Genomic DNA, 21,263 nt, shown 5'->3' with positions numbered 1-21,263 from the left:
GTGACAGGGGTACTTTCTGGAGTATTACGAGTGACATGGGTACCTTAGGAGCGAAGCAGAAGAAAAGCGCTACCTCCTCAGCTCTCGCCTAGCCAGGAAAGAAAAATGAAAAGCAAGTAAATTGGGTGCCTATGGCAGTAAAATTATCCTACCAAAAAGCTGAAGAAACTTTTCTGGATATTTTAGGGGAACTAGGGATTTACTACGAATCTATAATTATTGGGGGACAGCACTTATAAAACATAATTTTGGAGCTAGGGGCTAGCGAGGGGGTGGGGCTCCAGCAGGGGTTGGGTGATGGAAGTGGGGAGGAATTTAGAGATGATCTAGTCCAGAGGTTTTCTTTTAAGATGAGGAAATGCATAACAGGTGCATGAGAGGTGTCACCCCCCCCAGCAACTTTCCGTGTCAGAAATTCTCTAAAGAAGATTGGGCCGGGCGCCGTGGCTCAGGCCTGTAACCCCAGCACTTTGGGAGGCTGAGGCGGGCGGATCACGAGGTCAGGAGATGGAGACCATCCTGGCTAACATGGTGAAACCCCGTCTCCACTAAAAATACAAAAAAATTAGCTGGGCGTGGTGGTGGGCGCCTGTAGTCCCAGCTACTCGGGAGGCTGAGGCAGGAGAATGGCGTGAACTCAGGAGGTGGAGCTTGCAGTGAGCTGAGATTGCGCCACTGCACTCCAGCCTGGGCGACAGAGTGAGACTCCGTCTAAAAAAAAAAAAAAAAAAGGAAGTAGATTGAGGGAGAGAAGAGAAGAAACAGGGTAGCCACAGGGGAAGGAGGAAGAGGGATTCAGAGAGGGGGCCAGGAGGAGAGAGGGGAGCAGGTGGGGAGAGAGGAACGAGCCAGAGATGCCAGCTGGGAGGGAAGGAGCCACTCCCGCCCTCTGCAATCCATGGGCAAGCTTCAAGGTGGCGTGGGTTATTTCAGTTCTGTCGTTCCTGAGCTCTTTCCCCGTCCCTGCCTGGTGGCAGCGCAGGCTTCCTCAGGAGGGGTTCTGTCTCCCTCCAGAGGAGCAGGCCTAATGCAGAAGCTAGAGCAGTGCATGTTTCAACAGAACACAAAAGCAAATCTCTGTGGAGATTGTACATGCACAAGGACACAGCCCGTAAACTGCTCCAGTGCCCTCCCTGCTGAAGGTATAAAGTCCCATCCTTGGAACAATTCACATTTTTAAATAAACCCACGTTGGGTGCCACTGTGGCCATCTGTTGCAGCCTCTGTGCTGTCCTCCCTGCTCTGCGGGACTCCTCAGCCACCCTCTGGTCCTGCTGGCCTCTCAGGGCTGGCTGGTGTGGGCGCAGGGCTTCTCGGGGCAGGAGGAGCAAACAGTGGGTCCAGAAGGGGCCGTGGCGCTCATCACACTAGGAGGGTTCTGGGAGGCGCCCGTGGCATCCACACCAAGCCAGATAATGGAGTCCCCCTCACTCTGTACACCCATCGCCCCTTCTGAATCCCTCCAAGGGTGGCATTGACAAAAAGGTGACAGATGGATACTGGAAGGAAGGAGAATGCAAAGGAAAAAGATGATCTCTCCACCCAGATGACCACAGGCACCTCAACCTCATCATGTCACAGGCACTCTCGCCAGCCTGCTCCTTGCCCAGTAGCCTCTCGGATTGCGGGTCTTTGTTAATGGTGTCACTATCTGCAGGGCTGGACGTGGGGAAGTGGGCCCCCTTTCCTTCCTCTCCTTAATTCCTGAAATTCAGCTGTCCCCAGGCCCTACCGAATCCACCTTCAACCCTTCCCACCTGTGTGTCCTTCTTGGTGTGCATGGCCCACACCCAGGAATTGTCAGTCGACAATGTGTCCAATTCACCTCTCAGTTTAGGCCTCTGTCATTTCTGGCTTGGACTAAAGTAGCTGCCTCCTTTCCTTGCCTTTGATGATCCAACCTTAACATTGTCAAGGGCAAACAAACAAATTAATATATTTTGGGGTCAAAATATATTTTGGAACTGGAAAACTTTAAAAATCACAGAAGCACAGGCCGAGTAGATCCAAGTCTCTGAGGTGGGACCAGGCTCAGTGTTTTGAAAGCTCCCCCGGAGATCCCCGTGTGCAGCAAGGCTGAGGGCCTGTGCTTGGAGCTGTCAGCAGAGCCTGCCTGCTGACCCAGACCCCAGGACCTCATGTACTTAGCTGCTGCTGACATGGGTGTTTAATTTCATGGATTGATTTTTTATTTCAATAGCTTTTGGGGTACAGGTGGGTTTTGGTTACATGAATGAATTTACAGTGGTGAAGTCTGAGATTTTAGTGCAGCTATCACCCATATAATGTACATCGTACCCAACAGGAAGTTTTTATCCCTCCCCTCCACCTCCGCCTGCTTCTGAGCCTCCAATGTCCATTATGTCACTGTATGCCCCTGTGTACCCAGTGCTTAGCTCCCACTTACAAGTGAGAATATGCGGTATTTGGTTTTCCACTCCTGAGTTACTTCACTTAGAATAAGGGCCTCCAGCTCCATCTAAGTTGCTGCAAAAGACATTACTTCGTTCATTTTTATGGCTGAGTAGTATTCCATGGTGTATATACACCACATTTTCCTTATCCACCATTGAGCACTTATGTGGGTTCAATATCTTCACAATGGTGAACTGTGCTATGGGTGCTTTTGACCAGGGATCGACGGTGAACGTGCACTGCATGTTTGTGTGCATTTGCGTCTTTATGTGTGAAGGAGTGGTGTGGGACAAGGAATGAGGTCCGCACCTACAGTTAGGAAACCTGCATTCTAGACCTGGCTGTGTGAACAAGGGCAGGAAAGATGAACTCCTCTTGCAGGAAATCTGTGTTAGATCCAAGAAGGCAGGAGGACATGTAGGGGACTGTGCTATTGGAAAGGAGCTCTGGTTGCGTCTGTTCAGCCTGTCTTCCTTGAGGGAGCCCAAGCCCTCTCTCCATAGTGTGTATGTTCCCGTTGGCTTTGAGTGGGGCTCTCTTTGTTCTAGTGAACAAAGTTTGAGTGAACCCAGGGAGGGCCTGTGACCTAGACTTGGACAAGAATGGGCACACCACCTGAACTCATGATCACCAACCCCATGTCCTCCCTAGAACTTTGCTGGCCACTGGGGATGCCATCTCCCCTTCTGTGCAGTTGTGAGATACAGGACATGCTTGGCACCGCCAGCATCCATCTCATCTCTGCATGCAGAGTCTGCTTGGAGAATAGACCTAACACAGCCCAAACTTTGTCCCAAAGACGTTTGGAACAAGAGATGGGACCTTGATAACATCGTTTGAGTGTCTAGAGGCAGTTGCCTAAACATTTTGGGTGGGTAGACCGACCTCTTGCCCACCCCTACATTACTTTTGGCTTGAGATGGGCTGAATTGGTTTGTTGTCATTGATAACCTGTGTGGACTGATACACTGATCCTTCTTAAGAAGCTCATGGCAAGAGAGATCCCTTTATTTCTAGCCATGGGCAAATGAGGACAGTCCCTTAAAAGATGCCAAAACAGGCCACTGGGAAGGAGATTGAGATAAACAACTGTACATTACATCAGCCAGTGCAGGATGAGACAGAATCTGGAGTTAGGATCAGTGAGCAGATGGAAAAGCTGGAAAGGAGGGATGGTGTCTAACTGGAGTGAGGAATGATGGAGTGGAGACAATATGGCAGCATTGAAAGAGGCAATATGGTGGCATTGAATAAGGCAATATGGCAGTATTGAAAGAGGCAATATGGCAGCATTGAAAGAGGTAGTAAAGAGATACTTTATTCTGACCTTTTAAATTGTGCATTACTTGTGGCTCCTGGGTTGATGGTTTAGGTCTGGGGATGATTATAAGAGAGAATTTTCCTTTTCTAAATATCTGCTGGTGACCCCTTTTCTGTCCTTTCCCATTCTGCCACTTTAATCTCAGATATCACGTAAAGCCTTATCTTCTGGTTAACAAGCACTTTCTGAGCACCTCCTCTGTATCAAGTTCAAAACCAGGTCACCAAGATGCAAAAAATGCATTTCCCGAAGGAGCTCATTGTCTTGCAGAAGAGATCAACACACAAATGGCAACCATGACAAAGGACCCTAACTAAGCACAAGTCAATGTTTAAATAAATACACAGGCCAGTGTGGTGGTTCATGTCTGCAATCCCAGCACTTTGGGAGGCTGAGGCAGATAGATCACCTGAGGTCAGGAGTTTGAGACCAGCCTGGCCAATACGGTGAAACCCCATCTCTACTAAAAATACAAAAAGTAGCCTGGCATGGTGGCACACACCTGTAATCCCAGCTACTCAGGAGGCTGAGGCAGGAGAATCACTTGAACCTGGGAGGCGGAGGTTGCAGTGAGCCAAGATCACGCCATTGCACTCCAGCCTGGGCAACAGGAGTAAAATTCTGTCTCAAAAAAAAATAAATACACAGAGAAACACAGAAAACTTACTTTGAAGTGTAGTCATCAAAAATGTAAATTGCACTACTCTAGAAAATTACTCAGGAAAGCTCAGCATTGTGCAGAACCAGCAGGAAGAGGACATTTCCCAGCTCCGTGATGGAAACAAGGAGCTGTTCCTACGCTGTAGTGCATCATCATAGGTTCACTGAGATTGCAACTGGAAGCTGGTAGGTCACTTTGCAAACACCTGCCTCCCCTTCTCACTCCCCACACCAGGTCATGGCAGGGTGCAAGCCCCTGCGGAGAGATGGATGAACAGATGATGACCTGCGAAAAAGATATGCAGGCCAGTCTAGAGTTGTGTGTCTGTGATGTTGAGTAACCTCAGGTCAGGTGGCAGTGGGAGAAGGCAAGGAGGACATGTCCCCAGGTGGCAAGAACACAGTGACAGAGGCCTCTCAAACCCTGGTCAGGCTTTCCATCCCAAGATCCCTTCCCTGGCCCCTGCCTGCTTGGAGACTTAGACTTTGGAAACAGCTGCAGACCAGCAAGTATGTGGCATCAAGAGAGGACGTTTTTGTTGGGGAGGCTTCACTGTAATAACAGACATATCTGTACAATGGGCTTTTGGGTTTGACTCTAGTAACAACTACGTAACCTCTCAGTGATTCAGTTTCCTCATCTGTAAAGTGAACATAATAATAATAGCTACCTCCTTATAACTCCAAGAGATGTAGTGAGATGAAAGGAGTTACCATAGACAAAAAGCTTAATTCTGTGCTCAGCACATGTGAAGTGCTAACCAAGTTCTCTATAATGACCTCCGGGGCGCTCTTGGACCATGCAGAGTAATGACCACCCTCTTCTATTTTTGTTGTTGTTTGTTTTTGAGACAGAGTCTTGCTCTGTTACCCAGGCTGGAGTGGTTCAATCATAGCTCACTGCAGCCTGAAACTTCTAGGCTCAAGTGATCCTCCTACCTCAGCCTCCCAAGTAGCTGCGACTACGGGTGCATGGCACCACACCCAGCTAGTTTTTAATTTTTCTGTAGAGATAGGCTCATGCTATGTTACCCAGGTTGGTCTCAAACTTCTGGCTTCAAGCGATCTCCCACTTCAGCCTCCCAAAGTGCTGAGATTACAGGTGTGATCCACGCCCAGCCACCTTCATCTAGTATGAAGGGTGCGATGTGGTCATCCATTGTGAGCAAGAGTAGTCACTACATGTGCATTTGTGATGGCCACTCTGGACACTGGCCAAAGTGGGTGATTCCCTTCGTGTTTGTAAAAAAGCACTGAAATACCAACACCAAATGGTTAAACAAACCCAGATTGTTGTTGGGGATTTTGACGGAGAAAGGATTAACTCACTTTCAAGGGCCTTGGCTTCATACCAACATTATTTACTCAGCTGAGAACTGCCTTTCAACACCAGCCAGTGAGGAAGCCAGGCTGAGCGCCGGGGAGGCGCCAGGGGAGGAGAGGGGGCCGACACGGATGCAATGCACAGCCACCACGAGGTTCTCGGAGGGGTCTCTTACCTGGCCAGCCCTCTAATTGGGGCATGAGAGATGGGGGGCTTCACTTGTATTCTGTAAGAAGGAACCACCTCATCAGGCACATAATCAGCAGCCAATGTTGCTCTTGGGCAGCAGAGGCTTCCACCTGCTTACTTTTTCCAAATAGTTAATAGTGATTATTACGATTTAAATACTTCTCTTGCATCCCCAACAACTGAAGTGCAAATGTGTTAAGAAATGTTCTGGTGCCAGATCCCTGAGTTTCCAAAGAGGCTGAACACGCTTCTTTTCATATGTGAAGCCAAAACATATGGAACTGGACGATTCTTTCTACAAACTTGATAACATGCCCACCGTGGATGGACTTGCCCATGGTGTGTCTCCGTGAGCCTGGTCCAAGGACAGTTGTCACGGTATAGGCTCTACCACCCATACATCAGTGACCCTGCAGATGTGACAGCCTGCAGGGAGCCTCCACGGTGCAACCTTGATGGTACTAAAGTGACAGGGGTGTGGCTGCACCAAGCATTCAGTCCGGTTCATTATTCATCAGACTGTTAGTTAGTGGAGCTCACGTTGGGTGTTTCCTCTCAGCTCTTAAGAAGAGATAGTAAAATGCGAGGCTTTAATTTTTAGGAAAGATAGAGGAGCCCCAGAAAAACACAAAGTACCCTAGGATTATTGCCAGGGTTCACTGAGTACTGACTGTGGCCTTGAATGGTGTTTAGAGCTGGATATCCAAAGCTGAAACAGCCTTCATTCCTTGCCTTCAAGGAACTTGTAGTCTGTGGCACTAATAAATAATCTCAGCCAGAATGAGCACTGCTGGAAGGAGAGAAAAAAGCGTAACAAGTGTGGGGTGCCTGCCAAGGGCTGGGTTTCTCTCATCTCCCCCCACAACAAACTCTGACTAGTGCAGCCTCACCCCAGCCTATGTGAAAAAGTGGAGGTGTACGAAGGAGAATCACTCCCAGTTCACATGGATAGTAAGTGGCAGAGCCAGAATGCAAATCCAGATCTGTCTGTCTGTCTCCTGGGCCAGTCAGCCTTGCACAGGAGTCAGGGTTCCCAGAGCAAGGGGAGATGGACTCCCTATCTAGGGAAATTGGGGAAAGCCACAAAGAGAGGGTGATGGTTGAACTGCAACATGAACCGATTCCCTGTCTCCAGATTCCTTTCCACTCATTTCCCATCTCCTGGAGTCATAGTGGTCGCCCTCGGAGAAGGCGCTGGAGCACACGCCAATGGCCTGGTCTTGGATACTGAGGGACGCTGCTAGACAGGTGAGGTGCAAGAGATGCTCCTTAAAAGATCCATCCCTTCGGCCCAGAAAGAAAGGAAAGGCCATGAAACCTGGGCTTAAGCTCTGGAGAAGGAGGTTGGTGGCTGCTGGCTGGGCTGCTAGGCAGGGGAGATGAGGAGGGGTGACCCTCATCGCCATGACTGCATTTCTGGGCACAGCAGATGTGTCAATCCAGAGATTCTGAAAATTATTAACAGCGTGTGCAAAGGGATAAGGGCTTTCTTGCAGCTCTGACAAATGATTCTTGAGGGATATGGATCGGAGCATAATAAATTCCACACAGATCACTCTGATCCATATAAGGCAACTGCCATCATCCTGGTGGACAACATCTCTCCTGTGGGTGCTGAAATGTGCCAGGTGCTTTTCATGGCTCTTGACTGTGTTTTCCAGGCCTTAGCCATGGAGGACACTCAGCTAATTGGTTGCCTGAGCCCCTGAATGAGAAAATGGCATTTTCCATGAGGAGCTGTCAGCACCTGAGAGAAGATGGAACACCCAGGTGGGTCACAGGGTGACTGCCTGCCAATAGCATCCTCTAGCAAGGATGGTGCAAGCTGCTCCCTTTGGTGGGCAAATGCCACCCAGGGTAGGGAGCAGTGGTACAGACCGAGTGACTAATGAGGAGAAACAGGCCAAAAAAAAAAAAAAAAAAACCCACTCCAAGAAGGTGACATTGGGGTTCACTGTCCTGGGCTTTAGCTCAGTGTCTTCTGAATGTCAACCAAAAATTTAAAAATAAGATAGCAAGCAGATATCCACCAGCACACAGAGCTACTAAACATGACTCACCTTTAGAATGCAACTCTAGAGCGTGTCCCATTTGAAGACTCTGTTGGTAGTTATCTCTGAGATCAACAAAACATCTGGCCTGATGTTTGATGTTGAGAGCCCCAGAAGGAACAGAACAAGTCCATATTGGAAACGCATTTGAGGTCTGCCCTTAAAATTCCGTAAGGGAGGCCCCCCTCGAAGGGTCTTCTTCGGTGGCGTTTCTGAAATGACCCAGTGGTCTCTTTCTCCCATCTTTCACCTTCAGTATTAATAACAGTACCATTCCTATCTGAAATGTCTTTTATAATTGTGTAATTACACACCTCATTTATCCAATTGTTAAGCCAAGAGACTGATTAAATATTAACAACTGCTTGGTTCTCGTGGTGTCATTAGTTGGAACACAACCCTGTAATCTCAGGTAACACACGATGGTAATTATCCTTCACATTCACACTTAGCTGAAAACCCGGAGCAGTCAATCCAGATAAGGTTGCCCAGTTGAAAATGCATTGCCTTTAAATCCTGTTTTATCTCCACGGTCTCAGAGCAAGGTGCATTTCAGACCAGTTCAGGGGTTTTGAGAGTAAACCTGTCGTGACGGGGTGATGGCTGAGGGAGGGAGGCAGGGCAGGCATAACAAACAGCTCAATTCCCACGCATGCAGCCCTCTCCAGTCATAAATCTGACGGGGCTTCAGAAGTTATAATGGAATTTTTACCCGAAGCACCAAGATGGAGAATCTGGTTTAGCTCAAGCATCCCTTACATTCGAGAACAGTACTGAGTGGAGCAGCATTTGCCTTTGTTATTTCCCTGGGTGGAGGAGGCTGGGGGTGGGGGAGGCGTTTGCAGGCCCAGTGGCCTCTGGCTCTGGCCATCAGCGCCTCTGCCTGAACCCGCCTAGGGCTGAGCCCATTGCAGGGCTTGGGGAGGGTCCCTCCTTCCAAACTGGTCTTTTCCTTTCAAGCCATCCCATCTCTCTTCCAGGCAGAGATCCCCCAACTTCTCTAACCATTTTTCTTTCTCTTTCACAGCCTCTGGCACCTCCCATCACATTCCCGCTGGCCCTGGGAGCTCTGGACACTGAAATTCTCCCTGGTGCCTGCTCTCAGGCCTCAAGGCCTCTGCCTGGGTGGTGCCCCTGCTGGGGACGCCACTGTGGCCAGCAAGTTTGGACAGAATGGAGCTGGGTGATAAAGAGCCTCGGGTCTCGGGTCAGCCTGGGATCTCTAAGCTGGGAGGCCTGGGCCACTCCCACATTTTAAGATGCTGTGGTCTGAAAGCACAAAGCCAGAGCAAGGCCAGGCACTCCCCACGTGCCTAGGGTACCTGTGCAGGCACTGGATTCCCCCACTTCCCTTCCCCATCCATTTGCTGAACTTTGAGGAAGTGTCTACAAGGATTTGTGCTCAGCTTAAAAATATGTGAGTATGTTAACAGATGTTGATGTGAAGAGCAAACAGAGAAAGAAGTGTTGTTGATTCCGGGGAAGAAACCTCCGAGCAGGGTGGGAGCCTGGATGTCAGGGCATGAATGCAGGGTCCACGGGCTCCTTCGGATTTCATCACAATGGTCTCTGACGCTAAAACCTGAAGTTGGATTGCTTTATACATTAAGAATAAAAGATGTTGGCCTCTATATTACCTATCAAAGATCTCCTATTTTAGGTCAAAGAGGAAAATGCAAAATCTCCTGAGTAAGAAAAATAAATCTGCGTAGCAAATTCGGGGTTTGCATTTATTGCTCAGCAGGGAAGAGTTGTTTAAAATCCTCCAGAGCAAAGAGGCTGGCACCAGACCTCCTGGGAAGAACAGTTTTCTTTCAGTAACTCATTTGCTAGATCCTAATTTACTGTAGATTTTGGTGGTGGTGGTTGTTTACTTAATAAAAATAAAAAGTCACATGGAGCAAAATGACACAACATTCAGTTCTCTAGAGAAGAAACTCAGGACAATAACATTGTTTTTCTGCATCATCTGGGGAATCATTCAAACTAACTTTAAACATACAGAGACTTGATCAATGGCTCCTGCTTGCTAATTTCTTATTTGATGCCTTACCTAAGGATATGCTCTGGCTTTTCATCAGCCCAAAGGCTAATTTTGTTTGAAGCCTTTCTCCCCTTCTGACGTTTAAGAATACAATAGTTTCATTTTTCTGCTCCACAACTTCCTAGCTATCCACCTCTTTCTGACCATCAGTCTCAGATTCTTATGCCCGTAGGCAGGGCTTCCAGACCAGGACCAGGCCACCCTGATGCTGAGTAATCGTTGCAGCTCAGAATTGCCCACTGTGGCCCCTGCCTTTGTGGATTTATAATTTTCTTCCCTATTATGCGCCTGTACCTACAGAATGCTCTTCACAGCTGGCAGCAGGCAGGCAGTGCCCAGGGGCGCTGAGCCCCAGAGACCCGACAAGCCTGTTTGAGCCATGCCTGAAAAATGTGGCTCATCCTCAGGCTGCAGTGGGGAAAATGGAAGAGTTTAATTGGTTCTGACTTCAGGATTCAGATCACAGTTTTCCCTGGAGGTGTGCATTGCAGGAAACAATATTACCAAAGCCAGGTCCTTTCTAAACGGCTGAAATTAATCAAGTTCCATGATCATTTGTAATGGGTAAACAGAAGAGAACATTCGAACATTTAATTACAATATTTTGTAATTGTTAAATCACCAGTGACATTACGAAAACGCTCTTGGTGAGCAGTTACATGATGTATTTCTGTTGAGAAGGCAGAAATACTCAGCAGAAATGAAGCAATTGTAGCTATCTTTTCTCCTCCTTTATCTTCCCCCAAAGGGAACAATTCAAATACATCATTTGACTTGATTGTTTTTAATTACATTGTAAACATTTGAAAAAAAAATCTGGGATAAAGATGAACACACAAGTCAGTTGGTAATAAAAATGCAGGCTCCAATTCTTCTTGGATGACAGATGAAATGAGTTTAATATATTCTTGTTTTGGGGAAAGCATGAACATTTAAAACTGCAAACAACTGAATTCAATTAGCAGGCTTCTTCAAAACGGCTTGGAGAACTGGAGGGCAAGGAACTCCTATTATCCGCCCATTGTAGAACTAGGGGGAGCATCACAGTTCATGGCTGGCATGAATTGGTGGAGAAACAATGTAAAATTGGTCCCCGTGTTTTTCCATACAGCCTTATCTGGCAAGCAGATCTACTGAGAGATTCATCTGCTAGTGTTTTCAATCCCTCACCTCACATAAGCGCTTAATTCATCAGAAAGATATAAAAGCAGAGAAAATACATTCAGTGTTGAAAGATGGACTGCTAACTGCATTGCTTTCAAATGCAAGTAAATCCCAACGGTAAAGTCCAATTCCAAATTTTCCTCCACTAATAAATCACAATTGGCAATTGTCGCTGGGCCCCATGCACGGCTTACCTGCCTAGAGAGGCACTCCCTGCGAGAAACCCGTCCTGTGCTAGCTTTCTGAGTTAGTGGAGGTTTTGATTTTGGAGAAGAGAATATCTGTTCATTTGACAGAAGAGGGTGTTTGCTGTGGTGTTCAAGGCATATATATTTTTGGTCTCTTAGCACAGACATGACTTTTACAGCCCTGGAAACTCATAAATAACACAGTTCACACATTTAATTGCTTTGACTAGTTTGGTAGGAAGAGCAGGAAACTGACTTAAACAGGAATCCTGTTGTCACCTGAGCCACACACCCGGTCTGATCTTTCCTTTGTTTTAGTTGTTAATCATGTTCTCTGAAAGAAACAGTGCACGCTGACCCTGGACACTGAGGAGCACGATTCACTCCGACAATTAGAACCTCAGTAGTTTCTGTCACCTTGAGAGTGCAAGGACTGTAACAGAGACCATCGGGTGAGAACCATCGCCCCTGAAGTGTTTTCAGGAGAACTGAACTGCATGTGATTGGACAGCAAGAGAGTGGGCAAGCCAGGGACAGCCACCACAGTTAAAGTACCGTGGGCCATGTCTTTGTGCCCTCTTCACCCATGGAACTTGTCTGGACTGAGCCAGAGCCTGGAGAGGTGGCGCGGCTCTTCCCTGAGTGGGGTCCCCCTACCTTTCACTCAGGGAATGTTTAATGTTTTCCTTTTACAATTTCATTCTTCAGCCTCCCTCTCTCCTAATGATGAATCCTGTAAACTTCTGCTTTGCCTATGTTCTGCAGGAAACCATGTTACTGTGTACTTTGAAGACATTACTCTGTAGCAGGAGGCAGGGTGGGAGGTGCTCTGGGGAACGAGAGCAGGCCTTGGGTGGGAGAAACTGACACCAACTGGAGGAGACAGCCCCAGGCGGGGGATCCAGCTGCAGAGAGCTCGCCCCAAAGCGATGAAGGTTGCATGGAGCTTGCAGGCTGCTGGGGGAGGAATGTGGTCACAGGGCCTCCTCCCCAAGCTCCTGTGGAGCTTAATTTTGGGCAGAAAAAGAGGGTAAACAAGGAACAAAAGGTTGTTGTAAGAAATTGAGGGCTACCTCCAAGTTTGGGGCCCAATAAAAAAAACTGTCCCGGTTTGAAGGGGAGGACTCGGCCCCATGTGATTAAAGTGGAGAACAGCTGGGACCTCCAAGGGCCTGGGGCCTCCTAGGGAATGGGAAGTGACAACACAAGTAAGCAAATGAACTGGGGACATGGGAGAGGTGAGGTGGCCGAGTGGGGCCAGGGTAGCCACGTCTCCAGAGGAGAAAGCTGGCAGGACTGGGCTGGGAGCACAAAAGCGGGCAGCTCCAAGGTGAGACCTCGGCACAAGAGGACTGCCATTTTCAGCCCTATTCCCTGGGCGACTCACATTCAGGATGGTGTGGCCGGTAGGGCTGTGGTTGCACCATAAATGTTAGTTTAAAATCGGGGGAAATAAGATAGCCCTTGGAGTGGGTGGGGGGAGATTTTCTTCATGCTTCAGGGACAACTGACTTTTCAGCGGTTGCCCATCTTTTCTGTCTTATTTTAATCGTCTTCTAGAAGAATTGTCCATTTAAGACATTTTCGCAACGCTGTTGATGAATCTGACAGAAAATATTGGGATGATCTAAGAAGCTTGCTTCTGGTGTACTGGCACCAATGTCAGCCTGCACTTAGTAGAAAATTGGCAGGTATTAGCTAATGATTGGATGTGATTCAGAATGCAGTGCTTCAGAGTGAAAGGTTTAATTCAAACCTCACAATGTGCCAGAGCCTGCTCCTTTACCTAGGACTAATGTGGTCCCTGCAAATCACACCTCCCAGCCACTTCATGTAGAAAGAGAGCAGCCAGCCTGTTTTCCTGAAAGGTAGTCAAACACTCTCACATCAGGAGAACGAGCTCTCTCATCTACACCTCTATCTGCTTTGCCACCAACTGAAATTCAGCGGTTTCTTTCCTAAGTTAAAACAATATTAATGCTGGAGTAGCTTAGGGTCTTGCCGAACATTATTATAAGTTCCTTGTACTACGAGAAGGCCTTTTGCTATTTCTGAATCAATTACCTGCGACACTCACAGCCCTGCAGTCCAACACACTCTCCTTATCCCTGGAAAAGAGCAAACTTAGGGTTGCAGCAGCATGATTTCCTATCTACTGTCTCAACCCTTTAGCAAATCGCTCAGTTTTAGGGCTCTGGGCTTTCTCTTCTGGGACTGTCAACAAGGAGGCCAATTAGTGTCCATTATAGCAATGGATTTTGTGATGTGGAAATTTCCTCAATTGTGACTGGGCTGAAATCCCCAATTAATCCCACAGGACCCAGGAAAGCATTTGAGTTCTTTGTGATAATTGCCTAAGCTTGCTCTCTTCAGCAATAAAGGCCCTAGGAGTTATAACAATTATTATTACTATAATTATTATTTCCCATATAAGACGATGAACGTTTGAGGTAGTATTTCAGCACACTGATGAAAATCAAAGCAAAATGAAAACATTCAATTATTTGTTAATACCTGCCAATTTCCTTCTCCCGTAGTGCCTTTTATTATCATTGCAAGAGCCAGATTCTATTCTCCCATCAATGTGCAAATGGAAAAGTACGGCTTAGCAGCAGCAGCTCCCAGGTAAAGCCATCTGCCCAGAAGCCTAGAGGACCCTCCCAAGGCCAGTGCGGCTCTGTGCCAGGCTGGCTCTTCACACCCGGGACCCCCAGGTGGGCACGCTAGTGATTCTCCACGTGACCAGGGCACCCAGGAGCTGCATGTGGATTTGGGGAGATCCCTGGAGGACCTGTGAGTCGTTTCATAAACAGTCTTTTGGCGACTTGGGATAGACTTAAGTTGCCATTAAAAGGGAAACCAGACCTACTTTCTTTAAGCCAACACACTAAAATTGAAAAAGGGGGACCTCGGAGGAATCCACAGGGGAGAATGTGAATTAACTAGGTGTTACCTTTGACTGGTCTGGGCCAAGTGACAGCTAAATGAAAAGCGGAATTTTCTCTTCACAGTGGCCCTGGGCATCTGACCTGAGACAGTAGTGTCAGCTTCCCTCAGTCAAAGTTTCAGACTCATTTCAGAATCTGTCCCTGGAGAGATGATGGAAAGACAAAGATCACCTTGAAGCCTAAGAGCCCTTTTTGACCATGTTCTACCTTTGTGACCCAGCAGGCCTGGTGAACAGCAGAACATTCCACAGGAAAGTGAGGCTGGGAGGAGAAGGAAGGGGTCCTATCCATACCCAGAAAAACTGCTCAGATGTGGGCTTCGTAGGAAAGCGGAGGAGGAGAAGGTGGAGAGTAGAGGAAGGCTGCTGGCTCCAATGCTGCCTGAATTTGCATCTTCTTCTGAGGACTTATTGTCTGCCACACCATTTTGTTTGAATTAGGATAAGAAATGAGAGACAAATTAGGCTGGGCACGGTGCCTCACACCTGTAATCCCAGCACTTTGGGAGGCTGAGGCGGGCAGATCACCTGAGGTCAGGAGGTCAAGACCAGTCTGGCCAACATAGTGAAACCCCATCTCTACTGAAAAAAAGACAAAACAATAATTAGCCAGGCATGGTGGCAAGAGCCTGTAGTCCCAGCTACATGGGAGGCTGACGCAGGAGAATCACTTGAACCTAGGAGGTGGAGGTTGCAGTGAACTGAGATCCCGCCACTGTACTCCAGCGTGGGCAACAGAGCGAGACTCCGTCTCAAAAAAAAAAAAAAAAAAAAGAAATGAGAAACTATTTCAAACCCAGCCCAAACCCCAAAGAGTTGGCAACTCTAGTCAAGTAAAACTTTGAAAAGGATTTCAAGGCCTGGCAGCTTACTGGGGTGAGTCCCTAGATGGGTGGCAATGTCTCTTTTCCAAAAGGGCAGAGGAGAGCCACCAGGGCATTAACTGAAGTAGCCCCCAGAGGCCTTACAGTCGGCCAAGGGATGTCTGAAGTTCCAGTTATCCCTTTGGCGTGAGGTCACCCTTCAGAAGGTCTAAGAAATGTAAGTTTGTGGGGAGAGATGAGCGTCACTCATCAAGCCTCTGATAGCAGGGATCTGAGAGACTGGAAGGCCATGATGTAGGGGAAGGGTTAGAAAGTCAAAAGTCTGTAGCCGAATATTTCAGATTTTATTTGCTCATTAGTGGATCATGAAATCAACTTAGTGCAAGGTATCCAGCCTTTAAAAACGAATTAGAATAGGACATACCAAAATACAATGTAAATTATTTTGAACACTGTATTATTTTTATAAAATAAAACCTTTTGTCTCCGTTGCAGGTATCTACCTGTGTATAGTACATGTATGTATGAATGTGTGTCTTGGGTTGCAAATATATCTTTTTTATTTGTGGGTCGTCATCTTCCTGGGACTGTCAGGCAGTAGGGACTCAAGTGAGAAAATGCATGGGGGCACCACAATTGAGGGACTAGGACAGATGTTCCCTCCTTCACAATTTTGCTGAGGCCTACCCTAATGAAAACAGCATGACTTCAGCTTGATCTGGTAAAGCCAAGTCTGCACACCTACAACTTGCTGATCTTCGACAAAGCTGACAAAAACAAGCAATGGGGAAAGGACTCCCTATTCAATAAATGGTGCTGGGATAACTGGCTTGCTATATGCAGAAGATTGAAACTGGACCTCTTTCTTATATCATATATAAAAATCAACCCAAGATGGAGTAAAGACTTAAATGTAAATCCAAAAACTATAAAAACCCTGGAAGACAACCTAGGTAATACCATTCTGGACATAGGAATGGGCAAATATTTCATGACAAAGATGCCAAAAGCAACTGCAACAAAAGCAAAAGTTGACAAATGGATCCAATTAAACTAAAGAGCTTCTGCACAGCAGAAGAAACCATCAACAGAGTAGCAGACAAACTACATAATGGGAGGAAATATCTGCAAACCATGCATCTGATAAGGGTCTAATATCCAGCATTTCTAAGCAACTTAAACAAATTACAAGAAAAACACAACCCCATTAAAGAGTGGGCAAAGGACATAAACAGACACTTTTCAAAAGACATACATGTGACCAGTAAGTATATGAAAAAAAGCTTAACATCACTGATCATTAGAGAAATGCAAATCAAATGAATGCCTTATGAAAACCACAATGAAATACCATCTCACACCAGTCAGAATGGCTATAATTAAAAAGTAAAAGAATAACAGGTGCTGGCAAGTTGCAAAGAAAAAGGAACGCTTATACATTGTCGGTGGGAGTATGAAGTAGTTCAACCATTGTGGAAAACAGTATGGTATTCCTCAAAAACCTAAAAACAGAACTACCATTCGACACAGAAATCCCATCACTGGGTATATAAATTGTTCTATCATAGAGACACATGCACACATTCATTGTAGCACTAGTCACAACAGCAAAGACATGGAATCAACCTAAAATGCCCATCAATGGTAGACTGGATAAAGAAAATGTGGTACATGTATACCATGGAATACTATGCAGCCACACATACTAACACAGGAACTAACAAACACAGGAACAGAAAACCAAATACCACATGTCCTCACTTGTAAGTGGGAGCTAAATGATGAGAGCACATGGACACATAGAGGGGAATAACACACACTGGGGTTTACTGGAGGGTGGGAGGAGGGAGAGGATCAGGAAAAATAACTAACGGGTACTAGGCTTAATACCTGGGTGATGAAATAATCGGTACAACAGACGCCCATGACACTAGTTCACCTAAATAACAAACCTGCACATGTACCCCTGAACTTAAGGTTAAAAAAAAATGAAGGAACTTGCCAGAATTACAGAACTAAATAGTTGGTAGAATCAGGAATGAAATCTAAAACCATAAGACAACAAAGCCCATGTTTCTAACCAACTGTGATATATAAAGGAGACTATAATGGGCTGGGCACGGTGGCTCATGCCTGTAATCCCAGCACTCTGGGAGGCTGAGGCAGGCAGATCACGTGAGGTCAGGAGTTCGAGACCAGCCTGGCCAACATGGCAAAACCCTGTCTCTACTAAAAACTCAAAAATTAGCTGGGCGTGGTGGCGCATGCCTGTAGTCCCAGCTACTTGGGAGGCTGAGGCACGAGAATCACTTGAACCCAGGAGGTGGAGTGAGCTGAGATTGCGCCACTGCACTCTAGCCTGGGAGACACAGCAAGACTCTGCCAAAAAAAAAAAACAAAAAACAAAAAAAAAAACCAAAAAACTATAATGATACTAGACAAAAATAATTATAAACACTTCAGTAAACATTGGAGTTTCTAAGCATATTACCAAATGCAAAGGCCATGCAATAAAATACTGCCAGATTTGATTGTAAATAATGTTAAAATTCTGCTATGTCAAGCATATATATGAAATATAAAGAAAAGTTTTTAAAGAAAATGCAACAAAACATTCCAATAGTGCAGTCACCTTCTGTAAATTTTCTGTGCATATAGGAGCACACATATATTCTTTCTCTCCCTCTTTCTTCCCCCTTTTTAAATAGCAAATGGGGACACAGTATACATTCTTCTGTACCTTGCTTCCTTCACACAATACTTATTCCAGCACATAAAGTGCCACTTCAGTCTTTTCTACCACACCATGGTACTCCATTATATGGTGTACTGTCATGTTTTTTACCAGCTCTGATAGACATTTCAGTTGGGTCTAGTCTTTTGCTAACTATAAACAATGCTGTAGTGAACATCCTTGTTCCTCTACCTGTGTCCTTGTGTGGTATTATCTATAGGATAAATTCTTAGAAGTAGAGATCCTGGGTCAAAATGTGCATTTTAGATTGTGATAAGCATTGTCAAATTTCTTTCCATTACAACAAAATATTAATGGCATTGTGCTACCTGGACACTAGAGACATGTTCCCCCCTACCCTTACAGTGCCCCATTGGACCTTCCATCATCAGAAAGCTCATGCCACATCTTGACACACTAGTCCCATCCTCCTGCTTCTGTTTGCCCACCCTTTACTTCCAGAAGGAATAAAGACCTTTTGAAAGACTCAGTTTTCGTGGACATTTTAGAATAACTTTCCTAGAGTGTAACCATTGTCAAAAAGGCTTGGTTCAAATGAATGCCTTATGAAAACGTGAACTGTGCTTTAATTTGCATTAGATTGGGAGAAGATAGTAGGTTAGTTTCCTAAGCACAAAACCTTAAATATCTTTCCGAGACAGCCAGAGCTCTAGGGGTGGTTATGCAGTGCATGTGTTTGAGCTACTTGGATCTCTTCCATGGGTGAATTTCTGTAGTAAGATATGCATTACAATTCAGGCAGCAATCAGACTAAATTCGGTGCTTTGTCTCTGAAAAGACCTGGTGGTCTCTTTGCAACTCCTAGGCAGAGATTAAATTCATATTTAATGAAAGAAGGCACAATCTTTTTATTGAGGAGTGCTCAGTGGCTATTTATTAAAAAATATGATCTATTGTAATTCTAGTAAGTTGAGATTTTGTTTTTTGGAACATACTTAAAATGGCAAGAATTGCCATCCTATTGTTTCTTCTTAAGCTAAGGGGGTGGGGCAATTCTGAAGATATGAGCAAATTTAATTGAAAAAGAAAATTTAGTTTCACATTAAAATTAGAAGGAATAATCTGTACATCTCTTAGTTGTCACATTTGGTTTCCTTCAATGGGTAGCATTTTTCCTAGAGTTAAGCAATGCATTGAAATATTTTCACACTTCACAGCATGGAAAATGTGATGTACTCCTAAGCCAAGGTCTGCATACTAAACACAAATTTAAAATGTGCTCCCAAAATTGTGGCTATAGTTTTATTATAGGAATAACCATGACCGTGACCGTGACCAAATATAAGACACAATAAACAGTTCACCTCTGGAAGTAATATTCCTGAAGAGGTGGATATTGTTCAAATATACATTAGGTTAAACCACAAGCCTAGATAAGCTTCTGATTGTCCAACGTCATAGAAGTCAGAAAAAAGTTGAAGCTAAAAACCTGTTCTGCTAAATTCCAGGTCATACTCACCAGGACACTTTTTCTCAGGAGCCCAGTGAAAAGGGGAGATGTTGTAAAATATGTACCTAACAAAGCTTGTCAGCGGCTTGAATGGAGCAAACCAGTCCAGATCTGAGAATTCTAGGAAATAAATGAAGTTGAACATTTACTGCCAACAACCATGTCACTGGGGCCACAGACAACTGGAGCCGTGCAGCTGGGGAGGGGAGGAGTCTGTAGCCAGAGAAGGCAGTGGAACGCACCCAGGTTGGATAATTTATGGTGTGCTGATGAAGAGGCAACTTTCCATATGAGGAACAGCTTAACAGAGGAACAGTCAAGCTAAACTAGGAAGAGGTCCAGTGAGAGAGAGAGAGAGCAACAAAAGCGGACGTGAATAAAAATGACAGGTAATAAAACAATACAAATCTAAAATGCTGTAACTTTCAGAAATAATTTAGGGCCAAAAGAAGAGGAAAAAAAAAACTAGTTTTGCTGGCGTTGGGACAATTTTCCAAGAAGCAAAAGACATGAAGCAAAATGAATGTGCTGAATTTAAGACCAAGTTTGCCTCCATGCCTTTCTAGCTACAAGTTTCGTTGCTTCTAAGGCTGGTTTATCCATAAAAAGTGTTAACTTTGTTTTTACTTAGCTGATGTATCTTTTTTTTATTTCCCCCAACAAACATCTGCTGTGCACTATTCCATGTCAGCCACTGGACCCTCTGTGGCTCTGCGCTGAACCTCTGTTCACAGGCACAGTTCCTGCCCTCAAGAGGCTTATTATCTAGTGTGAGAGGTGGACAAGTCCACCCTCAGCTTCTGGACAGCAAGGTGGGTGCTATGACAGCTAGAACAGGGGCAAGGGAAGGGCAGAGGGACAACCGCAGGAATGAGGTGCTGCCTGGGCTGAGACCTAAGGAATACAAGCCCCAAAGTGAAGCCTGGCATGGAAATAATTTAGTGAATGTTGCTTTCTATTCTGATTGAATAGACACTTACCAAACCTCCATGCAATCCAAACCCGTTTTTATTTAAAAATTAAAATGCATTTCATGGCCAGGTACAGTGGCTCATGTCTGTAATCCCAGCACTTTGGAAGGCCGAGATGGACAGATCACGAGGTCAGGAGTTCGAGACCAGCCTGTCCAACATGGTGAAATCCCATCTCTACTAAAAAAAAAAAAAAAGAAAAATTAGCCAGGTGTGGTGGTGGTACATGCCTGTAATCCCAGCAACTCGGGAGGGTGAGGCAGGAGAACTGCTTGAACCCGGGAAGCGGAGGTTGCAGTGAGCCAAGATTGTGCCACTGCACTCCAGCCTGGGTGACAGAGCAAGACTCTATCTCGAAAAAAATATATAAAATAAAAATAAAATGCATTTCATGCAAAAATGCCAACTTCTGTGGTTCCTAGTAGTTTCCATCCTTGAATTCTGCACTTAAGACCTGTCTACCCGAGCTTTTTACAATCCTTTATATGGTACAAAATACCTCTTCTCCCAAGTCTGGCCAAAAGCCTATTAAATACCAGCTACCAGTTACCACATGGCCCACAGGTGCCAGGAATTTCATGTGTGTCTCTTTTACTCTTTGCAACAGTGCCTTGAGGTAGGACTGTCACCCCCATTTCACAGAGGACAGAATGGAGTGTAACAGAGGGCACTCTCTCAAGGCCACACACAGTAAGTACTGGAGCACTTTGTTCCACACCGCACCACCTCTGGCCTAAGCATACAGGTTGGGACTGTTCCAATAACATTTCTACACCCAAGAAAGGCTCTGAGCTGTTCCCAAAGTAACTTTAGCTAAGTACTCTCTCTTGTCTTTCCACCTCCCCAATAGGAGGCTGTCTTCCCACCATTCTCGGTAAAGCACTACTAGTAAGGGCCAGAAACTCCTTATTTTGGGTGGCACTGGGGATGTTTGCATTGTAACGCAGGGGAGTTTTCAAA

The sequence above is a fragment of the Chlorocebus sabaeus genome, chromosome 9 (genome assembly GCF_047675955.1).
Source record: "Chlorocebus sabaeus isolate Y175 chromosome 9, mChlSab1.0.hap1, whole genome shotgun sequence".
Classification (NCBI taxonomy): Eukaryota; Metazoa; Chordata; class Mammalia; order Primates; family Cercopithecidae; genus Chlorocebus; species Chlorocebus sabaeus.
This window is presented reverse-complemented; position numbering follows the sequence as displayed.